At 37.7% G+C, this 24,271-nt stretch overlaps 3 non-coding genes across 3 annotated transcripts; 2 read left to right on the plus strand and 1 right to left on the minus strand.

The window, feature by feature from the left end:
- Window positions 1-2,395: 2,395 nt before the first annotated feature.
- LOC112731624 (small nucleolar RNA R71) lies at window positions 2,396-2,503 on the plus strand. Its single transcript, XR_003167395.1, has one exon. It is a non-coding gene; the product is annotated as a small nucleolar RNA R71 (small nucleolar RNA).
- A 14,517-nt stretch (window positions 2,504-17,020) lies between these two features.
- LOC112732166 (small nucleolar RNA R71) lies at window positions 17,021-17,128 on the plus strand. Its single transcript, XR_003167903.1, has one exon. It is a non-coding gene; the product is annotated as a small nucleolar RNA R71 (small nucleolar RNA).
- A 6,420-nt stretch (window positions 17,129-23,548) lies between these two features.
- Window positions 23,549-23,656, minus strand: LOC112730805 (small nucleolar RNA R71). Its single transcript, XR_003166613.1, has one exon. It is a non-coding gene; the product is annotated as a small nucleolar RNA R71 (small nucleolar RNA).
- Window positions 23,657-24,271: the final 615 nt, after the last annotated feature.

Here is a 24,271-nt window from a genome sequence, read left to right on the forward strand (position 1 = left end):
GGGGTATATATAGGAGTGGGAGGAGGGTTAGGTTCGTGTATTTGGGGTTGGGTTTGGAAGGGAAAAAGATTTTTGAATTTGAAGGTAGGTGGTGTTTTGGGGGAGAGTGAATGAGGTGATTGGTGAATGGTAATTGGGGAAGAGATATGGAGGTGATTGGTGAGGGATATTTGGGGAAGAGTGTTATGAAAAGGTGTGAAGAAGAGAGAGAGTGAGTTGAGGTTGGTGGGGATCCTGTGGGGTCCACAGATCCTGAGGGGTCAAGGACTTAGCATCCCTGCTCCATTTAGGCGTGCAACACGCCCTTAGAGTGCACTGCTGGCGTTAAACGCCAGATTGCTGCTTGTTTCTGGCATTTAACGCCAGCGTTTCTCCCTTTCTTGGCGTTTAACGCCAACTTGGTGCTTGTTTCTGGCGTTTAACGCCAGACTGATGCTTCTTTTTGGCGTTAAAGGCTAGTCTGATGCTTCTTACTGGCGTTTAAACGCTAGTAAGTTCTTCCTCCAGGGTGAGCTATTTTTAATGTTGTTTTTCATTCTGTTTTTGATTTTTCAGTTGTTTTTGTGACTTCACATGATCATCAACCTAAAGAATACATAAAATAAGAATAGAAAATAAATAGATATAATTAAATAATATTGGGTTGCCTCCCAATAAGCGCTTCTTTAATGTCAATAGCTTGACAGTGAGCTCTCATGGAGCCTCACAGATAATCAGAGCAGGGTTGGGGCCTCTCAACACCAAACTTAGAGTTTGGTTGTGGCCTCTCAACACCAAACTTAAGGTTTGGTTGTGGCCTCCGAACACCAAACTTAGAGTTTGAATGTGGGGGCTTTGTTTGACTCTGTATTGAGAGAAGCTTTTCATGCTTCCTCTCCATAGTTACAGAAGGAGAACCTTGAGTCTTGAATACAAGGTAGTCTTCATTCAACTGAAGAACCAACTCTCCTCTGTCAACATTAATCACAGCTTTTGCTGTGGCTAGGAAGGGTCTGCCAAGGATGATGGATTCATCTTCATCCTTCCCAGTGTCTAGGATTATGAAATCAGCAGGGATGTAAAGGCCTTTAACCTTCACTAGCACATCCTCTACTAGTCCATAAGCCTGTTTCATTGATTTATCTGCCATCTCTAGTGAGATTCTTGCAGCTTGTACCTCAAAGATTTTCAGTTTTTCCATTACAGAGAGTGGCATTAGGTTTATCCCTGACCCCAGGTCACACAGAGCCTTCTCAGAGGTCATGGTGCCTATGGTACAAGGTATGAAGAATTTTCTGGGATCCGGTTTCTTCTGAGGTAATGTTTGCCTCATTAATGCACTCAGTTCATTGGTGAACAAGGGGGGTTCATCCTCCCAAGTCTCATTACCAAATAACTTGGCATTCAGCTTCATGATTGCTCCTAGATATTTAGCAGCTTGCTCTTCAGCAATATCTTCATCCTCTTGAGAGGAAGAATATTCATTAGAGCTCATGAATGTCAGAAGGAGGTTCAATGGAATATCTATGGTCTCTGTATGAGCCTCAGATTCCTTTGGTTCCTCAAAGGGAAACTCCTTTCTATCTAGAGGACATCCCATGAGGCTTTTCTCACTGGGACTCACGTCCTCCTCACTCTCTCCAGGTTCGGCCATGTTGGTCATGGTTATGGTCTTACACTCTCTCTTGGGATTTTCTTCTGTATTGCTTGGGAGAGTACTGGGAGGAGTTTCAGTAATCTTCTTACTCAGCTGACCCACCTGTGCCTCCAAATTTCTAATGGAGGACCTTGTTTCATTCATGAAACTTAGTGTGGTCTTGGATAGATCAGAGATTATGGTTGCCAGGCCAGAATGGCTCTGTTCAGAATTCTCTGTCTGTTGCTGAGAAGATTATGGAAAATGCTTGCTATTGCTAAACCTATTTCTTCCACCATTATTATTGAAGCCTTGTTGAGGCTTCTGTTGGTCCTTCCATGAGAAATTTGGATGATTTCTCCATGAAGGATTATAGGTGTTTCCATAGGGTTCTCCCATGTAATTCACCTCTGCCATTGTAGGATTCTCAAGATCATAAGCTTCTTCTTCAGAAGATGCTTCTTTAGTACTGTTGGATGCAGCTTGCAATTCATTCAGACTCTGAAAAATCATATTGACTTGTTGAGTCAATATTTTGTTCTGAGCCAATATGGCATTCAGAGTATCAATTTCAAGAACTCCCTTCTTCTGAGGCATCCCATTGTTCACAGGATTCCTCTCAGAGGTGTACATGAACTGGTTATTTGCAACCATTTCAATGAGTTCCTGAGCTTCTGCAGGGGTTTTCAGATGAAGAGATCCTCCTGCAGAATGGTCCAATGACATTTTTGACAACTCAGACAGACCATAATAGAATATACATATGATGCTTCATTTTGGAAGCATGTCAGTAGGACACCTTTTGATCAATTGCTTATATCTTTCCCAAGCTTCATAGAGGAACTCGCCTTCCTTCTGTCTGAAGGTTTGGATTTCCACTCTAAGCTTGCTCATCTTTTGAGGAGGAAAGAATTTGGCCAGGAAAGCACTGACCAGCTTTTCCCAAGAGTTCAGGCTTTCCTTAGGTTGTGAATCCAATCATGTTCTAGCTCTGTCTCTTACAGCAAAAGGGAAAAGCATAAGCCTGTAGACCTCAGGATTAACCCCATTGGTCTTAACAGTGTCACAGATTTACAAGAATTCAGCTAAGAACTGATGAAGATCTTCCAATGGAAGTCCATGAAACTTGCAATTCTGTTGCATTAGAGAAACTAATTGAGGCTTAAGCTCAAAGTTGTTTGCTCCAATGGCAGGAATTGAGATGCTTCTTCCACAGAAGTCAGAAGAGGGTGCAATAAAGTCACCAAGCATCTTCCTTGCATCTCCACCATTGTTATTGGGTTCGGCCATGTCTCCTTCTTTTTCAAAAATTTCTATCAGGTCCTCTCCAGAGGGTTGTGCTTTAGCTTCTCTTAGCTTCCTCTTCAAGGTCCTTTCAAGTTCAGGATCAGCTTCAACAATAATGCTTTTGTCCTTGTTCCTGCTCATATGAAAGAGAAGAGAACAAGAAAATATGGAATCCTCTATGTCACAGTATAGAGATTCCTTTATGTGAGTAGAAGAAGAGAAGAATAGAAGAAGGAGAAGAAAAAAAATTCGAACACAGAGAAGAAGATGGGGTTCGAATTTTGAGTGGAAGAGGAGTGTTAGTAGATAAATAAATAAATAGAAAGAGATGAGAGAGAAGAATTCGAATTTAAATTAAAATAAAAGGAAAAATATTTTTGTTTTTATTTTAATTATTAGTTCGAATTCGAAAATTAAAAAGAGAAATAAAATTAAATTAAAATTTAAAATAATAGTTAATTAAAAGGAATTTTGAAAAGGTGGTGAGGAGTTTTCGAAAATCAGAGAGAGGAAAGTAGTTAGATAGTTTTTAAAAAAGATAAGAATTTTTAAAATCAAACAAAAGGTCAAGTAGTTAATTGAAAAAGATTTGAAAATCAATTTTGAAAAGATAAGAAGTTAGAAAAGATTTTGAAATTAAGTTTTGAAAAAGATATGATTGAAATTTATTTTGAAAAAGATTTGAAAAAAAAGAAATTTAAAAAGATTTGATTTTTTTGAAATTAAAGTTGATTACTTGACTAACAAGAAACAAAAAGATATGATTCTAAAATTTAAAGATTGATCCTTTCTTAATAGGCAAGTAACAACTTGAAAAATTTTGATTTAATTTCGAAAATAGGAAATAAAAATAAGAAAAATATTTTGAAAATTAATTTTTAAAATTTCGAAAAATTTGAAAGAAAAATGAAAAAGATTTGATTTTTAAAAAGGTTTTGAAAAGATAGTTTTTTTAAATTGAAAATTTGACTTGACTCATAAGAAACAACTAGATTTTTAAAACTTTTGACTAAATCAATCCAAATTTTCGAAAATTTATGAGTGAAATAAGGGAAAGATATTTTTTTTTTATTTTTGAATTTTTAATGAGGAAAGAGAAAAACATAAAAATGATGCAAAATACAAGAAATTATGATCAAAACAACTAATGCATGCAAGAATACTTTGAATGTCAAGATGAACACCAAGAACACTTTGAAGATTAAGATGAACATCAAGAATTATTTTTGAAAATTTTTAAGAAAAGAAAAACATGCAAGACACCAAACTTAAAAATTTTTGAACTATAGACACTAATAAATTGAAAATGCATATGAAAAACAAGAAAAGACACAAAACATGAAAATGCAAAGATCAAACAAAGAAGATCATCAAGAACAACTTGAAGATCATGAAGAACACCATGCATGAGTTTTTGAAAATTTTAAGAAAAGTTAAAAGGATACAATTGACACCAAACTTACAATTTGACACAATACTCAAACAAGAAACATAAAATATTTTTGGTTTTTATGATTTTATTAATTTTTTTGGTATTTTTCGAAAATTAATTAGGAAAAAGAGAAATAAGGATTTCAAAATTTTTAATAAGAATTCCAGGAATCATGCAATGTTAGTCTAAAACTCCGGTCTAGGAATTAGACATGGCTTACTAGCCAGCCAAACTTTCAGTGAAAGCTTCGGTCCAAAACACTAGACATGGCCAATGGCCAGCCAAGCTTTAGCAGATCATTACATTCAACAGCTAAATTGATGAAAAAGCCAAAGAAGCTCTTCTCATGATAAGTGGAAGCCTCGGTCCAAAAAAAATTAGACATGGCTTAACAGCCAGCCAGGCTTCAACAGATCATGATGAAACTCTAGAATTCATTCTTAAAAATTCTGAAGTCATAGAATAATTTTTTTTTTGAAAATTTTTTCGAAAATAAAAATAATAAAAACAAAAAGCTTAAAATTAAAATAAAATTACCTAATCTGAGCAACAAGATGAACCGTCAGTTGTCCAAACTCGAACAATCCTCGGCAACGGCGTCAAAAACTTGGTGCACAAAATTGTGATCTCTAAAACGGCACCAAAAACATGGTACGCACGATTGTAATCTCAACTCTTTTTCACAACTCTGCACAACTAACCAGCAAGTGCATTGGGTCGTCCAAGTAATAAACCTTACGTGAGTAAGGGTCAATCCCACGGAGATTATCAGCTTGAAGCAAGCTATGGTCATCCTTGTAAATCTCAGTCAGGCAGATTCAATTGGTTATGAGGTTTTGATAATTAAAATATAAATAAAATATAAAATAGGATAGAAATACTTATGTAATTCATTGGTGAGAATTTCAGATAAGCGTATGAAGATGCTTTGTTCCTTCTGAATCTCTGCTTTCCTATTGCTTTCATCCAATCATTCATACTCCTTTCCATGGCAAGCTGTATGTTGGGGGATCACCGTTGTCAATGGCTACCGTCCGTCCTCTCAGTGAAAATGGTCCATTTGCGCTATCACCGCAGGGCTAATCATCTGTCGGTTCTCACTCATGTTGGAATAGGATCCATTGATCCTTTTGCGTCTGTCACTACGCCCAACACTTGCGAGTTTGAAGCTCGTCATAGTCATCCCATTCCAGATCCTACTCGGAATATCACAGACAAGGTTTAGACTTTCCGGATCTCAAGAATGCTACCAATTGATTCTAGCTTATACCACGAAGACTCCGATCTTTCGGAATGGTGGCTAAGAGATACACGCTCAAGCTATTGCAGATAGAACGGAAGTGGTTGTCAGGCACGCGTTCATAGGTGAGAATGATGATGAGTGTCACGGATCATCACATTCATCAGGTTGAAGTGCGAGAGAATATCTTGGAATAAGAATAAGCTTGAATTGAATAGAAAAATAATAGTACTTTGCATTAATTCATGAGGAACAGCAAGCTCCACACCTTAATCTATGGGGTGTAGAAACTCCACCGTTGAAAATACATAAGTGATAATGGTCCAGGCATGGCCGTGAGGCCAGCCCCCTAAACATGATCAAGAGATCAAAAGTGATACAAAGATAGTCTCAAAAATGATCAAAAGATATGAAATAAATCACTAAAAGTAGTTTTTATACTAAACTAGTTACTAGGGTTTACAAAAAATGAGTAACTAAGTGTAGATAGTGCATAAATCCATTTTCAGGGCCCACTTGGTGTGTGCTTGGGCTGAGCATTGAGCTTTACACATGTAGAGACTTTTCTTAGAGTTAAACGCCAGGTTGTAGCCTGTTTGTGGCATTTAACTCTGGTTTGTAACCTTTTTCTGGCGTTTAACTTCAGAATAGGGCAGAAAGTTGGCGTTTGAACGCCAGTTTGCGTCATCAAAACTCGAGCAAAGTATGGCCTATTATATATTGCTGGAAATCCAGGATGTCTAATTTCTAATGCAATTAAGAGCGTGCCAATTGGGTTTCTGTAGCTCCAGAAAATCTATTTCGAGTGCAGGGAGGTCAGAATCCAACAGCATCTGCAGTTCTTTTTCAGCCTCTGAATCAGATTTTTGCTTAGGTCCCTCAATTTCAGCCAAAAAATACCTGAAATCACAGAAAAATACACAAACTCATAGTAAAGTCCAGAAATATGAATTTTGCTTGAAAACTAATAAAAATATAATAAAAACTAACTAAAACATACTAAAAACTACCTAAAAACAATGCCAAAAAGCGTATAAATTATCCGCTCATCAAGATGCTGCCAAAATTTTTATGAAAATAGGAGGCTTCATTTAAAGTGGTTATTGAGAAAGATTTGGATTTTTAAGGATTCTATAATTTGATTTTGAGTTATTAAGGAAAGGATTACGTTTTGAGTTTGCTTTATTTAGAAAAGAATGAATTGTGTTTTGAGTATGAATTATTGATGAACGAAATAGGAGGTGTGATAATAAAGAATGAAGGATGATGAGAATTAATTTTTAAGTCTAATTGTTGAATGAATATGAATGAATTATAATGATAATGAGATATGTGTGACCGGGTAGGAGGCGGTGGCGTTGTCCATTCGCTCCGAGTATATGTTGAGAAAGTCGGGTAAGGGGCAGTGGCGTTGGTCACTTGTTCCGGATAAGAGTTCGAGACTCCAGGTAAGATGCAAGGTTTGAGTTCTATCGCCGCTTGCTCCAGGTTAAGAACTGTAACACCACCTGGGTAAGAAGCAAGGGTGAAGTTGTCCCCTGCTCCAGGTACGTGGGTAAGATGTAAGGGTTAAGGCATTGTCCCACTTGCTTTGTGTTTGGTGTTCTGTCTAGGGTTAGCTATCGGACATATCGGGCTAGGCTTTATAATCGGCAAATGATACTCATCAGCCTTAGAACATGCATACATCATGTGCATTTGTATGTTTTGCTTGAATGTGTATTGTTTTGGTTTGCGTAATTGCTTAACTCTTCTTATCTGCTATTTGTTCTACTTGCTGTAATTGCACATATATCTGCCTTTGCCTTGCTTGAACTGTAAGTGTATGCTTAAGAGAAACCCTCTCTTGGCGGAAGAGTGAAGGAGGGTTGTTCCACCGGTGATTCGGAGGATTGGAGGAGACAGAAAGTGAAGAATTAGGTTAAAGTTAGATTTAGAACTTGAATACCTTAGATAACTTACTTAATTTCTGGTTTAGTTGGATATTTAAGCTGAAATCTAACCCTCGGTTCTCAGTCCATACATATTTCTATTATTTTTCAAATGCAGGTCGAGAGATGCTCAACGAGGTGCCTCTTGACCTGCATCTGAAAAACAACAGAAATATGTATGGAATGAGAACCGGAGATTCTCAGCATGGTAAATGTGTCCGCATAGTTAATATAAAAGGTACCGAGAAAGCCAGAGGTATTCTTAGAACTTCGACACTCAGATTAATCTTAAAATTTATTCTAAACCAATAATATCGGTAATCTAATTGAAGGATTCCAGCCCAATTCTAACTTTGCACCTTCCATCAACACTAAACCTCCGAATCACCGGTGGAACAACCCTCATCACACCTCTGCTAAGAGAGGGTCTCTCAGAAACATACACATACAAATCAAACAAAAAAACACAGATAGAGGTACAATTACAGCAAGTAGAACAAATAGCGGAAAAGCAGAGTTAAGCAAACCAAAATAATGCACACTCAAGCAAAACATACGAATGCATATGATGTATGCCTATCCTATGGATGATGATATCATCTGTCAGTTATATAGCCAACCCGACATGTTCTGGTAGCTAACTGTGGATAGTCCCTCTGTGCGCGCATCCCCAAGCTCAATAATATCCATGGGAAAATCCCAAGCTCAATTTATCCATGCGTGAGACAGCCCAAGCTCAAATTTGTATATATATATATATATATATTGATGAGTTTGGAAAACTCCAAATTAATTTGATGATGATCAAACATTATTAAAATGATTAATCACAAAATTATTAATTTGAACTTTAATTCACATTTGTTAATAATGATTTTGTTGCTTGCAGATTTTGTTTTAGGCCGAAAAATAACAAGTCCAATGTGAAGTTAAAATTCAGCCTTGTAAAAAAAATGTTTTAAAATATGTGGCTAAAATTATTATTGTGAAAGTTGGGCCAGATTTTGTTGAACAAGCCCAAATTAAAATTTGCTACAAGACCATCAAGGCTTGGTCCGAAAAATTGTAAAAGGAAGAAAGCAATATTGCATGCTTTCCCACGGTTACCCACTCTCATCTTTGAATGGATTTCAAAATTCAATTAACTTGTATTAATAGCATTGGAAACATGAAAGAGAAAGTGGGAATTGATTTGATTGCCATCATTACTATCACACGTTACTAAGCAAAAGGGAAGTGGAAAATTAATTCATTTTTAATTTTATTCTTCAATTACATTGAAAGTTTTCTCTCTTCTCTCTCTGTTCTCTCTCATTGTTTCGGTCATGTCACAGAGAAGAAGAAGAAGCAAGTTATTAGAGATGAGGCATTGTAGCAGTAAAGCTATGTGCAAGCAAGAGGTCATTGTGATGATGGACTTAGCAGAAAGAAGATCCACAGTAGGGTGTGACTGAGATCTTTGCCACTAATGGTAAGATGTGGTGAAGAAGTCTCAAGCTCTCCATACCCGAAAATGGAAGAGATCCAACTCGGTCAGAGAAGAAGATCCCAGGGGCATGGCTCGTCTCTACTTTTGATCAACCAACACAAAAGGTAGCTACTGTAGCTACGTGGAGGAAGAGGCAGAAGATAGAACAGATGGAGCTGTCAAGCATCAAGAACTCATCAAGGGTCAAGAATCCTTCTTGGGGAGCAAGTCAAGATGGAAGGCCCGGATTGATGAAGCTTGGTGAGAAGGGATGAGGAAGAGGTAATTGCATGTTGGATTTTACATTTGGTTCTCTCTCTTCTCTCTCTGGCCGAACCGGTTTGATGTTGAAGAAGAAGAAGTTTAGCTCGGTTCAACCGTTTCAACCTTGGAGGCTTCCCCTTCTATAATAAGGGTGAACAGCCAAGGCTTGAAGTAAGGAGAAAAAGAGTAAAAAGCACAGAGTTCTCATAGCTACCCAAGCTAACAGAAGCTCTTCTCCTTCAATGTCTTTCATGTTGTATTTTCCTGTTTAGTTTTGTCTGTCTTGAGTCTCATGGAAAAAGGCAAACAGTGAGGTTTATAAGAAAAATCCATAGAGCGGAAAAAGGCAGAGTATACAAAATTAAAAGAAAAAGCCATAGATGTCCTAGAGGTCCTTTGTACATCTGTGTTGTGTTTAATGATTCTGTGGGAATCCCCTTGCAACTTGGGTTAGCACTTAGCAGTTGAAAGCTTGGTAGGTGACCAAGTCAAGTTCAGGATTGGGGATAGATTCTGGACTTGTCCCGAATAGGAAGGGTAGTTCCTAGGGAGAATTAGTGTTTGTAATCTTTTTTATTATAGTAAAATTCCATCATTGTTGTGATGGAGACTGGATGTAGACTGCACTGCACTTAGCAGCTGAACCAGGATACTTCTTGGTGTGATTCTCTCTCTCTCTCTCTCTCTCTCTCTCTCTCTCTCTCTCTCTTCTACTCAATTTCTGAATCTGTTCGTTGGAGACAAAATTGAAAAATATCTCCTTACTGGTTACGAGACAAAAAGAAAATGTCTCTTGACTAGTGACGAGACAAAAAGCAGAAATATCTCCTAAAGTAGTTTAAAAGGGGCAACAAGTACTAATCAGCAAAAGGGGCTAAGATTCAATCCCCTTCTCTTAGCCACTGATAAACCATCAATTGGTATCAGAGCTTGGTCTCAAAGAGATCAAGCTTTGCAGCTTGGAGAAAAGATCCTGATGGCAGAAAATAGTGGCTCAAATTTGGTGGCCTACACTTTGACAGAAGGGCAATCAAGCAACAGACCTCCTCTCTTCAATGGAAACAACTACATGTATTGGAAGGAAAGAATGAAGATCTTTGTCCAATCAGTAGATTACAGACTCTGGAAGATAATCCTAGAAGGTCCTCAATTCCCAACCACCATAGGGTCTGATGGTGTGGTCTCTCTCAAAGATGAAGCTAGCTGAACCGAAGAAGACAGAAAGAAGGTGGAGCTCAACACTAAAGCTGTCAACTTGCTTAATTGTGCAATCAGCTTCGAGGAATACCGACGGGTATCAAGATGCACAATAGCAAAGGAAATCTGGGACAAATTACAAGTCACTCATGAAGGCACAACTGGTGCACGAAATTGTGATCATCAACAATGGCACCAAAGACTTGGAGCTCTCAAACGTGAATCACATTTTGTCACAATTCCGCACAACTAGCCAGCAAGTGCACTGGGTCGTCCAAGTAATACCTTACGTGAGTAAGGGTCGATCCCACGGAGACTGTCGGCTTGAAGCAAGCTATGGTCATCTTGTAAATCTCAGTCAGACAGATTCAAATGGTTATGGAGGATTGATAATTAAAGATAAATAAAACATAAAATAAAGATAGAGATAGAGATACTTATGTAATTCATTGGTAGGAATTTCAGATAAGCGTATGAAGATGCTTTGTTCCTCCTGAACCTCTGCTTTCCTATTGCCTTCTTCCAATTATTCATACTCCTTTCCATGGCAAGCTTTATGTTGGGCATCACCGTTGTCAATGGCTACTTCCTATCCTCTCGGTGAAAATGTTCTACGCACGCTGTCACCGAACGGCTAATCATCTGTCGGTTCTCGATCATGTTGGAATAGGATCTATTGATCCTTTTGCGTCTGTCACACGCCCAACACTTGCGAGTTTGAAGCTCGTCACAGTCATCCCTTCCCAGATCCTACTCAGAATACCACAGACAAGGTTTAGACGTTCTGGATCTCAGGAATGGCCGCCAATAATTCTAGCCTATACCACAAAGGTTCTAATCTTAGATTAGAAACCCAAGAGATACACATTCAAGCTTGTTTGCATGTAGAACGGAAGTGGTTGTCAGGCACGCGTTCATAGGTGAGAATGGTGATGAGTGTCACATAATCATCACATTCATCATGTTCTTGAGTGCGAATGAATATCTTAGAGAAGAAGTAGGCGTGAATTGAATAGAAAAACAGTAGTACTTTGCATTAATTCATGAAGAACAGCAGAGCTCCACACCTTAATATATGGTGTGTAGAAACTCCACCGTAGAAAATACAAAAGTGATAATGGTGGTCATTGGCTTCGGCCCCAGAGAGGGAACTCGAAGAACCAAGATGAAAATACAATAGTAAAAGGTCCTATTTATAGAGAACTAGTAGCCTAGGGTTTACAAAAATAAGTAATTAATGCAGAAATCTTCTTCCGGGCCCACTTGGTGTGTGCTTGGGCTGATCATTGAAGCTTTCACATGTAGAGACTTTTCTTGGAGTTAAACGCCAGCTTTTGTGCCAGTTTGGGCGTTTAACTCCAGCTTTTGTGCCAGTTCTGGCGTTTTGACGCCAGAATTCTTAAGCTGACTTGGAACGCCGGTTTGGGCCATCAAATATTGAGTAAAGTATAGACTATTATATATTTCTGGAAAGCCCAGGATGTCTACTTTCTAACGCAATTGAGAGCGCACCAATTGGGCTTCTGTAGCTCCATAAAATCCACTTTGAGTGCAGGGAGGTCAGAATCCAACAGCATCTGCAGTCCTTTTTCAGCCTCTGAATCAGATTTTTGCTCAGGTCCCTCAATTTCAGCCAGAAAATACCTGAAATCACAGAAAAATACACAAACTCATAGTAAAGTCCAGAAATGTGATTTTTAAATAAAAACTAATAAAACATAATAAAAACTAACTAAAACATACTAAAAACATACTAAAAATAATGCCAAAAAGCGTATAAATTATCCGCTCATCACAACACCAAACTTAAATTGTTGCTTGTCCCCAAACAAATGAAAATCATATAGGATAAAAAGAATAGAATGTACAATGAATTCCAAAAATATCTATGAAGATCAGTATTAATTAGATGAGCAGGGCTTTTAACTTTTTGCTTCTGAATAGTTTTGGCATCTCACTTTATCCCTTGAAGTTCAGAATGATTGGCATCTATAGGAACTCAGAATTCAGATAGTGTTATTGATTCTCCTAGTTAAGTATGTTGATTCTTGAACACAGCTACTTTATGAGTCTTGGCCGTGACCCTAAGCATTTTGTTTTCCAGTATTACCACCAGATACATAAATGCCACAGACACATGACTGGGTGAACCTTTTCAGATTGTGACTCAGCTTTGCTAAAGTCCCCAGTGAGAGGTGTCCAGGGCTCTTAAGCACACTCTTTTTGCTTTGGACCACGAGTTTAACCGCTCAGTCTCAAGTTTTCACTTGACACCTTCACGCCACAAGCACATGGTTAGGGACAGTTTGGTTTAGCCGCTTAGGCCAGGATTTTATTCCTGTGGGCCCTCCTATCCACTGATGCTCAAAGCCTTGGATCCTTTTTATTTTACCCTTGCCTTTTGGTTTAAAGGGTTATTGGCTTTTTCTGCTTGCTTTTTCTTTCTCTTTTCTCTTTTTTTTTCGCATATATTTTTTTTCTGCAAGCTTTTCACTGCTTTTTCTTGCTTCAAGAATCAATTTTATGATTTTTCAGATTATCAAATAACATTTCTCCTTTTCCATCATTCTTTCAAGAGCCAACAATTTTAACATTCATGAATCAACAATATAAAAAATATGCACTGTTCAAGCATTCATTCAGAAAGACAAAAGTATTGCCACCACATCAAAATAATTAAACTGTTTTAAAATTCGAAATTCATGCACTTCTTTTTTTTCTTTTTCAATTAAAAACACTTTCCATTTAAGAAAGGTGGTGGATTCATTTTCATAGCTTTAAGGCATAAACACTTAGACACTAATGATCATGTAATAAAGACACAAATATAAATAAACATCAAGCATAATTTTCGAAAAACAGAAAATAAAGAACAAGAAAATTAAAGAACGGGTCCACCTTAGTGATGGCGGCTTGTTCTTCCTCTTGAAGATCTTATGGAGTGCTTGAGCTCCTCAATGTCTCTTCCTTGCCTTTGTTGCTCCTCTCTCATGGTTCTTTGGTCTTCTCTAATTTCATGGAGGAGGATAGAGTGCTTTTGGTGCTCCACCCTTAGTTATCCCATGTTGGAACTTAATTCTCCTAGGGAGGTGTTGATTTGCTCCCAATAGTTTTGTGGAGGAAAGTGCATCCCTTGAGGCATCTCGGGGATTTCATGATGAGGAATTTCCTCATGCTCATGGTGAGGTTCTCTTATTTGCTCCATCCTTTTCTTAGTGATGGGCTTATCCTCATCAATAAGGATGTCTTCCTCTATGTCAATTCCAGCTGAATTGCAGAGGTGACAAATGAGGTGAGGAAAGGCTAACCTTGCCAAGGTAGAGGACTTGTCCGCCATCTTGTAGAGTTCTTGGGATATAACTTCATGAACTTCTACTTCCTCCTTAATCATGATGCTATGGATCATAATAGCCCGGTCTATAGTAACTTCAGACCGGTTGCTAGTGGGAATGATTGAGCGTTGGATAAATTCCAACCATCCCTTAGCCACGGGCTTGAAGTCATGCCTTCTTAGTTGAACCGGCTTTCCTCTTGAATCTCTCTTCCATTGAGCGCCCTCTTCATAAATGTCTATGAGGACTTGGTCCAACCTTTGATCAAAGTTGACCCTTCTAATGTAGGGGTGTGCATCTCCTTGCATCATGGGCAAGTTGAATGCCAACCTTATATTCTCCGAACTAAAATCTAAACATTTCCCCCGAACCATTGTAAGCCAATTCTTTGGGTCCGGATTCACACTTTGATCATGGTTCTTGGTGATCCATGTATTGGCATAGAACTCTTGAACCATTAAGATTCCGACTTGTTGAATGGGGTTGTTAAGAACTTCCCAACCTCTTCTTCGAATCTCATGTCGGATCTCCGGATATTCACCCTTTTTGAGTTTGAAAGGGACCTTGGGGATCACCTTCTTCTTGGCCACAACTTCATAGAAGTGGTCTTGGTGCACCCTTGAGATGAATCTCTCCATCTTCCATGACTCGGAGGTGGAAGCTTTTGCCTTCCCTTTCCTCTTTCTAGAGGTTTCTCCGGCCTTAGGTGCCATACATGGTTATGGAAAAACAAAAAGCAACGCTTTTACCACACCAAACTTAGAAGGTTTGCTCGTCCTCGAGCAAAAAAAGAAAGAAGAGAGTAGAAGAAGAAGAAATAGAGGAGATGGAGGGGGGTTAGTGTTTCAGCCAAGGGGGAGAAGTAGTGTTTATGTTGTGTGAAAATGAAGGAGTGAAGATGGGTTTATATAGGAGCGGAGAGGGGGGTATGGTTCGGCCATTATGGGTGGGTTTGGGTGGAAAAGTGGTTTGAATTTGAATGGTGAGGTAGGTGGGGTTTTATGAAGAATGGATGTGAGTGGTGAAGAGAATGGTGGGATTTGATAGGTGAGGGGTTTTTGGGGAAGAGGTATTGAGGTGATTGGTGAATGGGTGAAGAAGAGAGAGAGAGATGAGGTAGGTGGGGATCCTGTGGGGTCCACAGATCCTGAGGTGTCAAGGATTTCTCATCCCTGCACCATGTGGTGTGCAAAAATGCCCTTTGCTGCCAATCCTGGCATTAAACGCCAGGTTGCTTCCCATTTCTGGCGTTTAACGCCAGCTTCTTGCCCTTTTCTGGTATTAAACGCCAGTCTGGTGCCCATTTCTGGCGTTAAACTCCCAGAATGGTGCCAGACTGGGCGTTTAACGCCCATTTTGCTACCCTTACTGGCGTTTAAATGCCAGTAGCCTTCTCCTCCAGGGTGTTCTATTTTTTCATTCTGTTTTTTAGTTTGTTTTTGCTTTTTCAATTGTTTTTGTGACTTCCCATGATCATCAACCTACAGAAAACATAAAATGATAGAAATATAACATAGATAAGAAAAATTGGGTTGCCTCCCAACAAGCGCTTCTTTAGTGTCAGTAGCTTGACAGTGGGCTCTCATGGAGCATCACATATACTCAGAGCATGATGATGGCCTCTCAACACCAAACTTAGAGTTTGGTTGTGGCCTCCCAACACCAAACTTAGAGTTTGAGTGTGGGGATTTTGTTTGACTCTGCATTGAGAGAAGCTTTTCATGCTTTCTCTCCATGGTTACAGAGGGAGATCCTTGAGCCTTAAACACAAGGGAGTCCTCATTCACTTGAAGGAATAATTCTCCTCTGTCTACATCAATCACAGCTTTTGCTGTGGCAAGGAAGGGTCTACCAAGGATGATGGATTCATTTATACACTTCCCAGTCTCTAGGATTATGAAATCAGCAGGGATGTAGTGGTCTTCAACCTTTACCAAGACATCCTCTACAAGTCCATAAGCCTGTTTCTTTGAATTGTCTGCCATCTCTAGTGAGATTCTTACAGCTTATACCTCAATGATCCCTAGCTTCTCCATTATAGAGAGAGGCATGAGGTTTATGCTTGACCCTAGGTCACACAGAGCCTTCTCAAAGGTCATGGTGCCTATGGTACAAGGTATTGAGAACTTTCCAGGATCTTGTCTCTTCAGAGGTAATTTCTGCCTAGTTAAGTCATCCAGTTCTTTAGTGAGCAATGGAGGTTCATTCTCCCAAGTCTCATTACCAAATAACTTGGCGTTTAGCTTCATGATTGCTCCAAGGTACTTAGCAACTTGCTCTTCAGTAACATCTTCATCCTCTTCAGAGAAAGAATACTCATCAGAGCTCATGAATGGCAGAAGTAAATTCAATGGAATCTCTATGATCTCAGTGTGAGCCTCAGATTCCCATGGTTCCTCATGAGGGAACTCCTTGGAGGCTAGTGGACGTCCAGTGAGGTCTTCCTCAGTGGAGATAACTGCCTCTTCTTCCTCTCCAGGTTCGGCCGTGTGGGTTATGGTGATGGCCTTGCACTCTCCTTTTGGATTCTCTTCTGTATTATTTGGAAGAGTACTAGGAGGGAGTTCAGTAACTTTCTTACTCAGCTGAGCCACTTGTGCCTCCAAATTTCTAATGGAGGACCTTGTTTCAGTCATGAAACTTTGAGTGGTTTTAATTAGATCAGAGACTATGGTTGCTAAGTCAGAGTGGTCTGCTTAGAATTCTCTGTCTGTTGCTGAGAAGATGATGGAAAAGGCTTGCTATTGCTAAACTTGTTTCTTCCACCATTATTGTTATTGAAGCCTTGTTGAGGCCTCTGTTGGTCCTTCCATGAGAGAGTTGGATGATTTCTCCATGAAGGATTGTAAGTGTTTCCATAGGAATCTCCCATGTAATTCACCTCTTCCATTGTTGGGTTCTCAGGATCATAAGCTTCTTCTTCAAATGAAGCTTCTTTGGTACTGCCTGTTGCTGCTTGCATTCCAGACAGACTGAGAAATCATATTGACTTGTTGAGTCAATATTTTGTTTTGAGCCAGTATGGCATTCAGAGTATCAATCTCAAGAACTCCTTTCTTCTTATTTGTCCTATTATTCACAGGATTCCTTTCAGAGGTGTACATGAATTGGTTATTTGTAACCATTTCAATGAGTTCATGAGCTTCTGCAGGCGTCTTCTTCAGATGAAGAGATCCTCTAGCAGAGCTGTCCAATGACATTTTGGACAGTTCAGACAGACCATCATAGAAGATACCTATGATGCTCCATTCTGAAAGCATGTCAGAAGGACACCTTCTGATCAATTGCTTGTATCTTTCCCATGCTTCATAGAGGGATTCACCTTCCTTCTGTCTGAAGGTTTGGACTTCCACTCTAAGCTTGCTCAATTTTTGAGGTGGAAAGAACTTTACCAAGAAGGCATTAACTAGCTTTTCCCAAGAGTTCAGGCTTTCTTTAGGTTGTGAATCCAACCATGTTCTAGCTCTGTCTCTTACAGCAAAGGGAAAAAGCATAAGCTTGTAGATCTCGAGATCAACCCCATTAGTCTTGACAGTATCACAGATTTGCAAGAATTCAGCTAAGAACTGATGAGGATCTTCCAATGGAAGTCCATGAAACTTGCAATTCTGTTGCATTAGAGAAACTAATTGAGGCTTAAGCTCAAAATTGTTTGCTCCAATGGCAGGGATAGAGATGCTTCTCCCATAGAAGTCAGGAGTAAGTGCAGTAAAGTCACCAAGCACCTTCCTTGCATTGTTGGCATTATTGTTGTTTTCGGCTGCCATGGCTTCTTCTTGTTTGAAAATTTCTGTTAGGTCCTCTCCAGAGAGTTGTACTTTAGCTTCTCTTAGCTTTCTCTTCAAGGTCCTTTCGGGTTCAGGATCAGCCTCAACCAGAATGTCTTTGTCCTTACTCCTGCTCATATGAAAGAGAGAAGAAGAAAGTATGGAATCCTCTATGTCACAGTATAGAGATTCCTTGAGGTGTCAGAGGAAAAGAAAAATAGAAGGAGGAGGTAGAAAGAGAAGAATTCGAACTTATCAAGAGGGATACAGTTTGAATTGTTGATAGTGGAGGAGTGTTAGTCCTTAAATAGAAGGATGTGAGAAGAGGGGAATAATTTTCGAAATTAAAGTAAAAGATTTTGAAATAATTAAAAAAAATTTTGAAAATTTGGTAAAGGTTTTTCGAAAATTAAGATTGGGAAAAAATTAAGTGATTTTTGAAAAAAGATTTTTAAATTAGAAATAAAAAAGATATGATTGAAACTTAATTTTGAAAAAGATGTGATTGAAAAGATATGATTGAGAAGATATGATTGAAAATCAAATTAAAAAGAGAAAGTTTTAAAATTAAAGTTGATTACTTGACTAACAAGAAATTAGAAGATATGATTCTAGAATTAAAACTTTTGATCCTTTTTTAATAGGCAAGTAACAACTAGAAAATTTTGAATTAAATTATTAATTGTAGCAAGGATTTTCGAAAATAGTAATAAATAAAAAAATTGAAAATAAATTGATTTTGAAAAGATATGATTGAAAAGATATGATTTGAAAAATATTTGATTTTGAAAAATTATGAAGATTTGAAAAAAAATTAAAAACAAAATCTTCCCTCTAGTGTCCTCCTGGCGTTAAACGCCCAGAATGGTATCCATTATGACGTTTAACGCCCAAAATGCTACCTTTTTGGGCGTTAAACGCCCAGCCAGGTACCTTGGCTGGCGTTTAAACGCCAGTTTTCCTTTTTCACTGGGCGTTTTGAACGCCCAGCTTTTTCTGTTTAATTCCTCTGCTGAATGTTCTGAATCTTCAATTCTCTGTATTATTGACTTGAAAAGACACAATTTTGAAAATATTTTTGAATTTTTAATGATGAGAAACAATAAAAAATGCAGCTAAGATCAAATAAACAATGCATACAAGACACCAAACTTAGAAGTTTGTATACTAAGGACTATAACAATTTGAAAATGCATGTAAGAAATAACAAAAGACACAGAATAAGAGAAATTAAAGATCAGAGCACTGAAATCATCAAGAACAGCTTGAAGATCAATGAAGAACATAATGCATATATTCAAAAAAATGCAAGAAGAATAAAGACATGCAATTGACACCAAACTTAAAAATTGATATTAGACTCAAACAAGAAACATAAAATATTTTTTATTTTTATGGTTGTATAAATTTTTTTTTGTGATTTTTTGAAAATTGAGTGGAAAAGAAAATAAAGGGGTTCAAAATTTTTAATAAGAGTTCCAGAAATCATTGCAATGCTAGTCTAAGACTCCGGTCCAGGAATTAGGCATGGCTTACTAGCCAGCCAAGCTTTCAATGAAAGCTCCGGTCCAAAATACTAGACATGGCCAATGGCCAGCCAAGCTTTAGCAGATCATTGCTAACAACAGCAAAATTGATAGAAATCAACAAGCTCTTGTGACGATAAGTTGAAACCTCGGTCCAATAAGATTAGACATGGCTTCACAGCCAGCCAGACTTCAACAGATCATCATGAAACTCTAGAATTCATTCTTAAAAATTCTGAAGAACAAAATAGAAAAAAAAATTTTGTATTAAAAAAAATTTTGAAAATAAAAAGTAAAATTACCTAATCTAAGCAACAAGATGAACCGTCAGTTGTCAAAACTCGAACAATCCCCAGCAACGGCGCCAAAAACTTGGTGCACGGAATTGTGATCATCAACAATGGCGCCAAAGACTTGGAGCTCTCAAACGTGAATCACACTTTGTCACAATTCCGCACAACTAACCAGCAAGTGCACTGGGTCGTCCAAGTAATACCTTACGTGAGTAAGGGTCGATCCCACGGAGACTGTCGGCTTGAAGCAAGCTATGGTCATCTTGTAAATCTCAGTCAGGCAGATTCAAATGGTTATGGAGGACTGATAATTAAAGATAAATAAAACATAAAATAAAGATAGAGATAGAGATACTTATGTAATTCATTGATAGGAATTTCAGATAAGCGTATGAAGATGCTTTGTTCCTCCTGAACCTTTGCTTTTCTATTTCCTTCTTCCAATCATTCATACTCCTTTTCATGGCAAGCTTTATGTTGGGTGATGAGCGGATAATTTATACGCTTTTTGGCATTGTTTTTACATAGTTTTCGGTATAATTTAGTTAGTTTTTAGTATATTTTTATTAGTTTTTAAATAAAAATCACATTTCTGGACTTTACTATGAGTTTTTGTATTTTTCTGTGATTTTAGGTATTTTTTGGCTGAAATTAAGGGACTTGAGCAAAAATCAGATTCAGAGGTTGAAGAAGGACCGCAGATGCTGCTGGATTCTGACCTCCCTGCACTCAAAGTAGATTTTCTGGAGCTACAGAACTTCAAATGGCACGCTCTCAATTGCGTTGGAAAGTAGACATCCAGGGCTTTCCAGCAATATATAATAGTCCATACTTTGCCCGAGTTTAGATGATGCAAACTGGCGTTCAACGCCAGTTCCATGCTGCATTCTGGAGTTAAACGCCAGAAACAGGTTGCAAAGTGGAGTTAAATGCCAGAAACAGGTTACAAACTGGCGTTCAACTCCAAGAGAAGCCTCTACACGTGTAAAGCTCAATGCTCAGCCCAAGCACACACCAAGTGGGCCCCGGAAGTGGATTTCTGCATCATTTACTCATTTCTGTAAACCCTAGTAACTAGTTTAGCATAAATAGGACTTTTTACTATTGTATTTACATCTTTGGATTATCTTTTGATCCTTTGATCACGTTTAGGGGGCTGACCATTCGGCCATTCCTGGACCTTATCACTTATGTATTTTCAACGGTAGAGTTTCTACACTCCATAGATTAAGGTGTGGAGCTCTGCTGTTCCTCGTGAATTAATACAATGTACTACTGTTTTTCTATTCAATTCAAGCTTATTCCTTCTCTAAGATATCCATTCACACCCAAGAACATGATGAATGTGATGATTATGTGACGCTCATCATCCTTCTCACCTATGAACGCGTGCCTGACAAACACTTCCGTTCTACATGCAAACAAGCTAGAATGTGTATCTCTTAGATATCTAATATAGAGGACCGAGTCCGAGATATTAGAATCTTCGTGGTATAAGTTAGAACCCATGGACGGCCATTCTTGAGATCTAAAAAGTCTAAACCTAGTCTGTGGTATTCCGAGAAGGATCTGGGAAGGGATGGCTATGACGAGTTTCAAACTCGCGAGTGCTGGGCATAGTGACAGACGCAAAAGGATAGTAAATCCTATTCCAGTATGATCGAGAACCGACAGATGATTAGCCATGCAGTGACAGCGTATTGGACCATTTTCACAGAGAGGATGGGATGTAGCCATTGACAACGGTGATGCCCTACATAAAGCTTGCCATAGAAAGGAGTAGGAATGATTGGATGAAGACAGCAGGAAAGCAGAAGTTCAGAGGAACGAAAGACATCTCTATACGCTTATCTGAAATTCTCACCAATGAATTACATAAGTATCTCTATCCTAGTTTATATTTCAATTATGTTTTAATTATCAAATCTCCATAACTATCTGAATCCGCCTGACTGAGATTTACAAGGTGACCATAGCTTGCTTCAAGCTGACAATCTCCGTGGGATCGACCCTTACTCACGTAAGGTTTATTACTTGGACGACCCAGTGCACTTGCTGGTTAGTTGTGCGGAATTGTGACTAAGTGTGATTCACGTTTGAGAGCACCAAGCCATTGGCGCCATTGTTGAAGATCACGATTTCGCATACCAAGTTTTTGGCGCCGTTGCCGGGGATTGTTCGAGTTTGGACAACTGACGGCTCATCTTGTTGCTCAGATTAGGTGATTTTATTTTAATTTTAAGCTTTTTATTTCCTATTTTCGAAAAATACAAAAAAAATTATTTTCCTCTTTTTCGTTTTTCCCAATTAGTTTTCAAAAAATCTATAAAATCATAAAATCAAAAATATTTTTGTGTTTCTTGTTTGAGTCTAGAGTCAAGTTTTAAGTTTGGTGTCAATTGCATCTTTTTAATTTTCAAAAAAAAAACTATTTTCGAAAATTTCATGCATTGCATTCTTCATGATCTTCAAGTCATTCTTGGTCAGTCTTCTTGTTTGATCTTCATATTTTCTTGTTTTGTGTCTTTCCTTGTTTTTCATATGCATTCTTGAATTATTAATGTCTAAAGAATAAAAATTTTTTAAGTTTGGTGTCTTGCATGTTTTCTTTTCTTGAAAATTTTTCAAAAATAAGTCTTGATGTTCATCTTGACATTCAAAGTATTCTTGCATGCATCATGTGTTTTGATCCAAAATTTTCTTTCATTGAGTCTTTTTGATGTTTTTTCTCTTTCTTTATTAAAATTCAAAAATAAAAAAAAATATCTTTCCCTTTTTCACTCATAAATTTTCGAAAATTTGAGTTGACTTTTTCAAAACTTTTTAAAATTTAGTTGTTTCTTATGAGTCAAATCAAATTTTCAATTTAAAAATTCTATCTTTTTCAAATCTGTTTCAAAAATCAAATCTTTTTTTATTTTTCTTTAATATTTTCGAAAATTTCAAATTAATTTTCAAAATCTTTTTCTTATTTTTATTCCATATTTTCGAATTCAATGCTAACAATTAATGTGATTGATTCAAAAATATTAAGTTTGTTACTTGCCTAATAAGAAAGGTTCAATCTTTAAATTTTAAAATCAAATCTTTTTGTTTCTTGTTAGTTAAGTAATCAACTTTAATTTTCAAAATCAAATCTTTTTAAAATTCTTTTTCAAATCTTTTTCAAATTAAATTTCAATCACATCTTTTTCAAAATTTAATTTCAAAATCTTTTCTAACTTTTTATCTTTTCAAATTTGATTTTCAAATCTTTTTCAATTAACCACTTTACTTTTTATTTGATTCTTATCTTTTTCAAAACTACCTAACTAACTCCCTCTCTAATTTTCGAAAATCCCTTCCCTCTTTCTCAAATTTCCTTTTTAATTAACTAATTGTTTTGATTTCAATTTTAATTTTTGAATTTTAACTTTAATTTTAAAATATTTTTATTTTATTTTATTTAAATTTTCGAATTCTTTTCTTCCTCACCTCTTTCTATTTATTTATTCATCTACTAACACTTCTCCTCCACCCAAAAATTCGAACCCCATCCCCCTCTCTGTGTTCGAATTTTTCCTCTTCTCCTTCTTACATTCTTCTCTTCTTATACTTGCATAAGGAATCTCTATACTGTGACATAGAGGATTCTATATTTTCTTTTGTGTTCTCTTCTTTTTCATATGAGCAGGAACAAGGATAAGAACATTCTTGTTGAAGCCGATCCTGAACCTGAAAGGACTCTGAAGAGGAAGCTAAGGGAAGCTAAAGCTCAACTCTCTGGAGAAAATCTGACAGAAATTTTTGAAAAGGAAGGAGACATGGCCGAAAATAATAACAATGCAAGGAAGATGCTTGGTGACTTTACTACACCAAATTCCAATTTACATGGAAGAAGCATCTCAATCCCTGCCATTGGAGCAAAAAATTTTGAGCTTAAACCTCAATTAGTTTCTCTGATGCAACAGAACTGCAAGTTTCATGGACTTCCATCCGAAGATCCTTTTCAATTCTTAACTGAATTCTTGCAGATCTGTGATACTGTTAAGACCAATGGGGTTGATCCCGAGGTCTACAGGCTTATGCTTTTCCTGTTTGCTGTAAGAGACAGAGCTAGAGTATGGTTGGACTCTCAACCTAAAGATAGCCTGAACTCTTGGGATAAGCTGGTCACAGCTTTCTTAGCCAAGTTCTTTCCTCCTCAAAAGCTTAGCAAGCTTAGAGTGGATGTTCAAACCTTCAAACAAAAGGAAGGTGAGTCCCTCTATGAAGCTTGGAAGAGATACAAGGAACTGACCAAAAAGTGTCCTTCTGACATGCTTTCAGAATGGACCATCCTGAATATATTCTATGATGGTTTGTCTGAGCTATAGAAGATGTCATTGGACCACTCTGCAGGTGGATCCATTCACCTTAAGAAAACACCTGCAGAAGCTCAAGAACTCATTGACATGGTTATAAATAACCAGTTCATGTACACTTCTGAAAGGAATCCTGTGAGTAATGGGACGCCTATGAGGAAGGGAGTTCTTGAAATTGATACTCTGAATGCCATATTGGCTCAGAACAAAATATTGACTCAGCAAGTCAATATGATCTCTCAGAGTCTGAATGGATTGAAGGAATCATCCAACAGTACTATAGAGGCATCTTCTGAAGGAGAAGCTTATGATCCTGAGAACCCTGCAATAGCAGAGGTGAATTACATGGGTGAACCCTATGGAAACACCTATAATCCCTCATGGAGAAATCATCCAAATTTCTCATGGAAGGATCAACAAAAGCCTCAACAAGGCTTTAATAATGATGGAAGAAACAGGTTTAGCAATAGCAAGCCTTTTCCATCATCCACTCAGCAACAGACAGAGAGTTCTGAGCAGAATCCATCTAGCTTAGCAAATATAGTCTCTGATCTATCTAAGGCCACTGTAAGTTTC

This window comes from Arachis hypogaea, chromosome 12 (assembly GCF_003086295.3).
Source record: "Arachis hypogaea cultivar Tifrunner chromosome 12, arahy.Tifrunner.gnm2.J5K5, whole genome shotgun sequence".
In the NCBI taxonomy this organism is placed as follows: domain Eukaryota; kingdom Viridiplantae; phylum Streptophyta; class Magnoliopsida; order Fabales; family Fabaceae; genus Arachis; species Arachis hypogaea.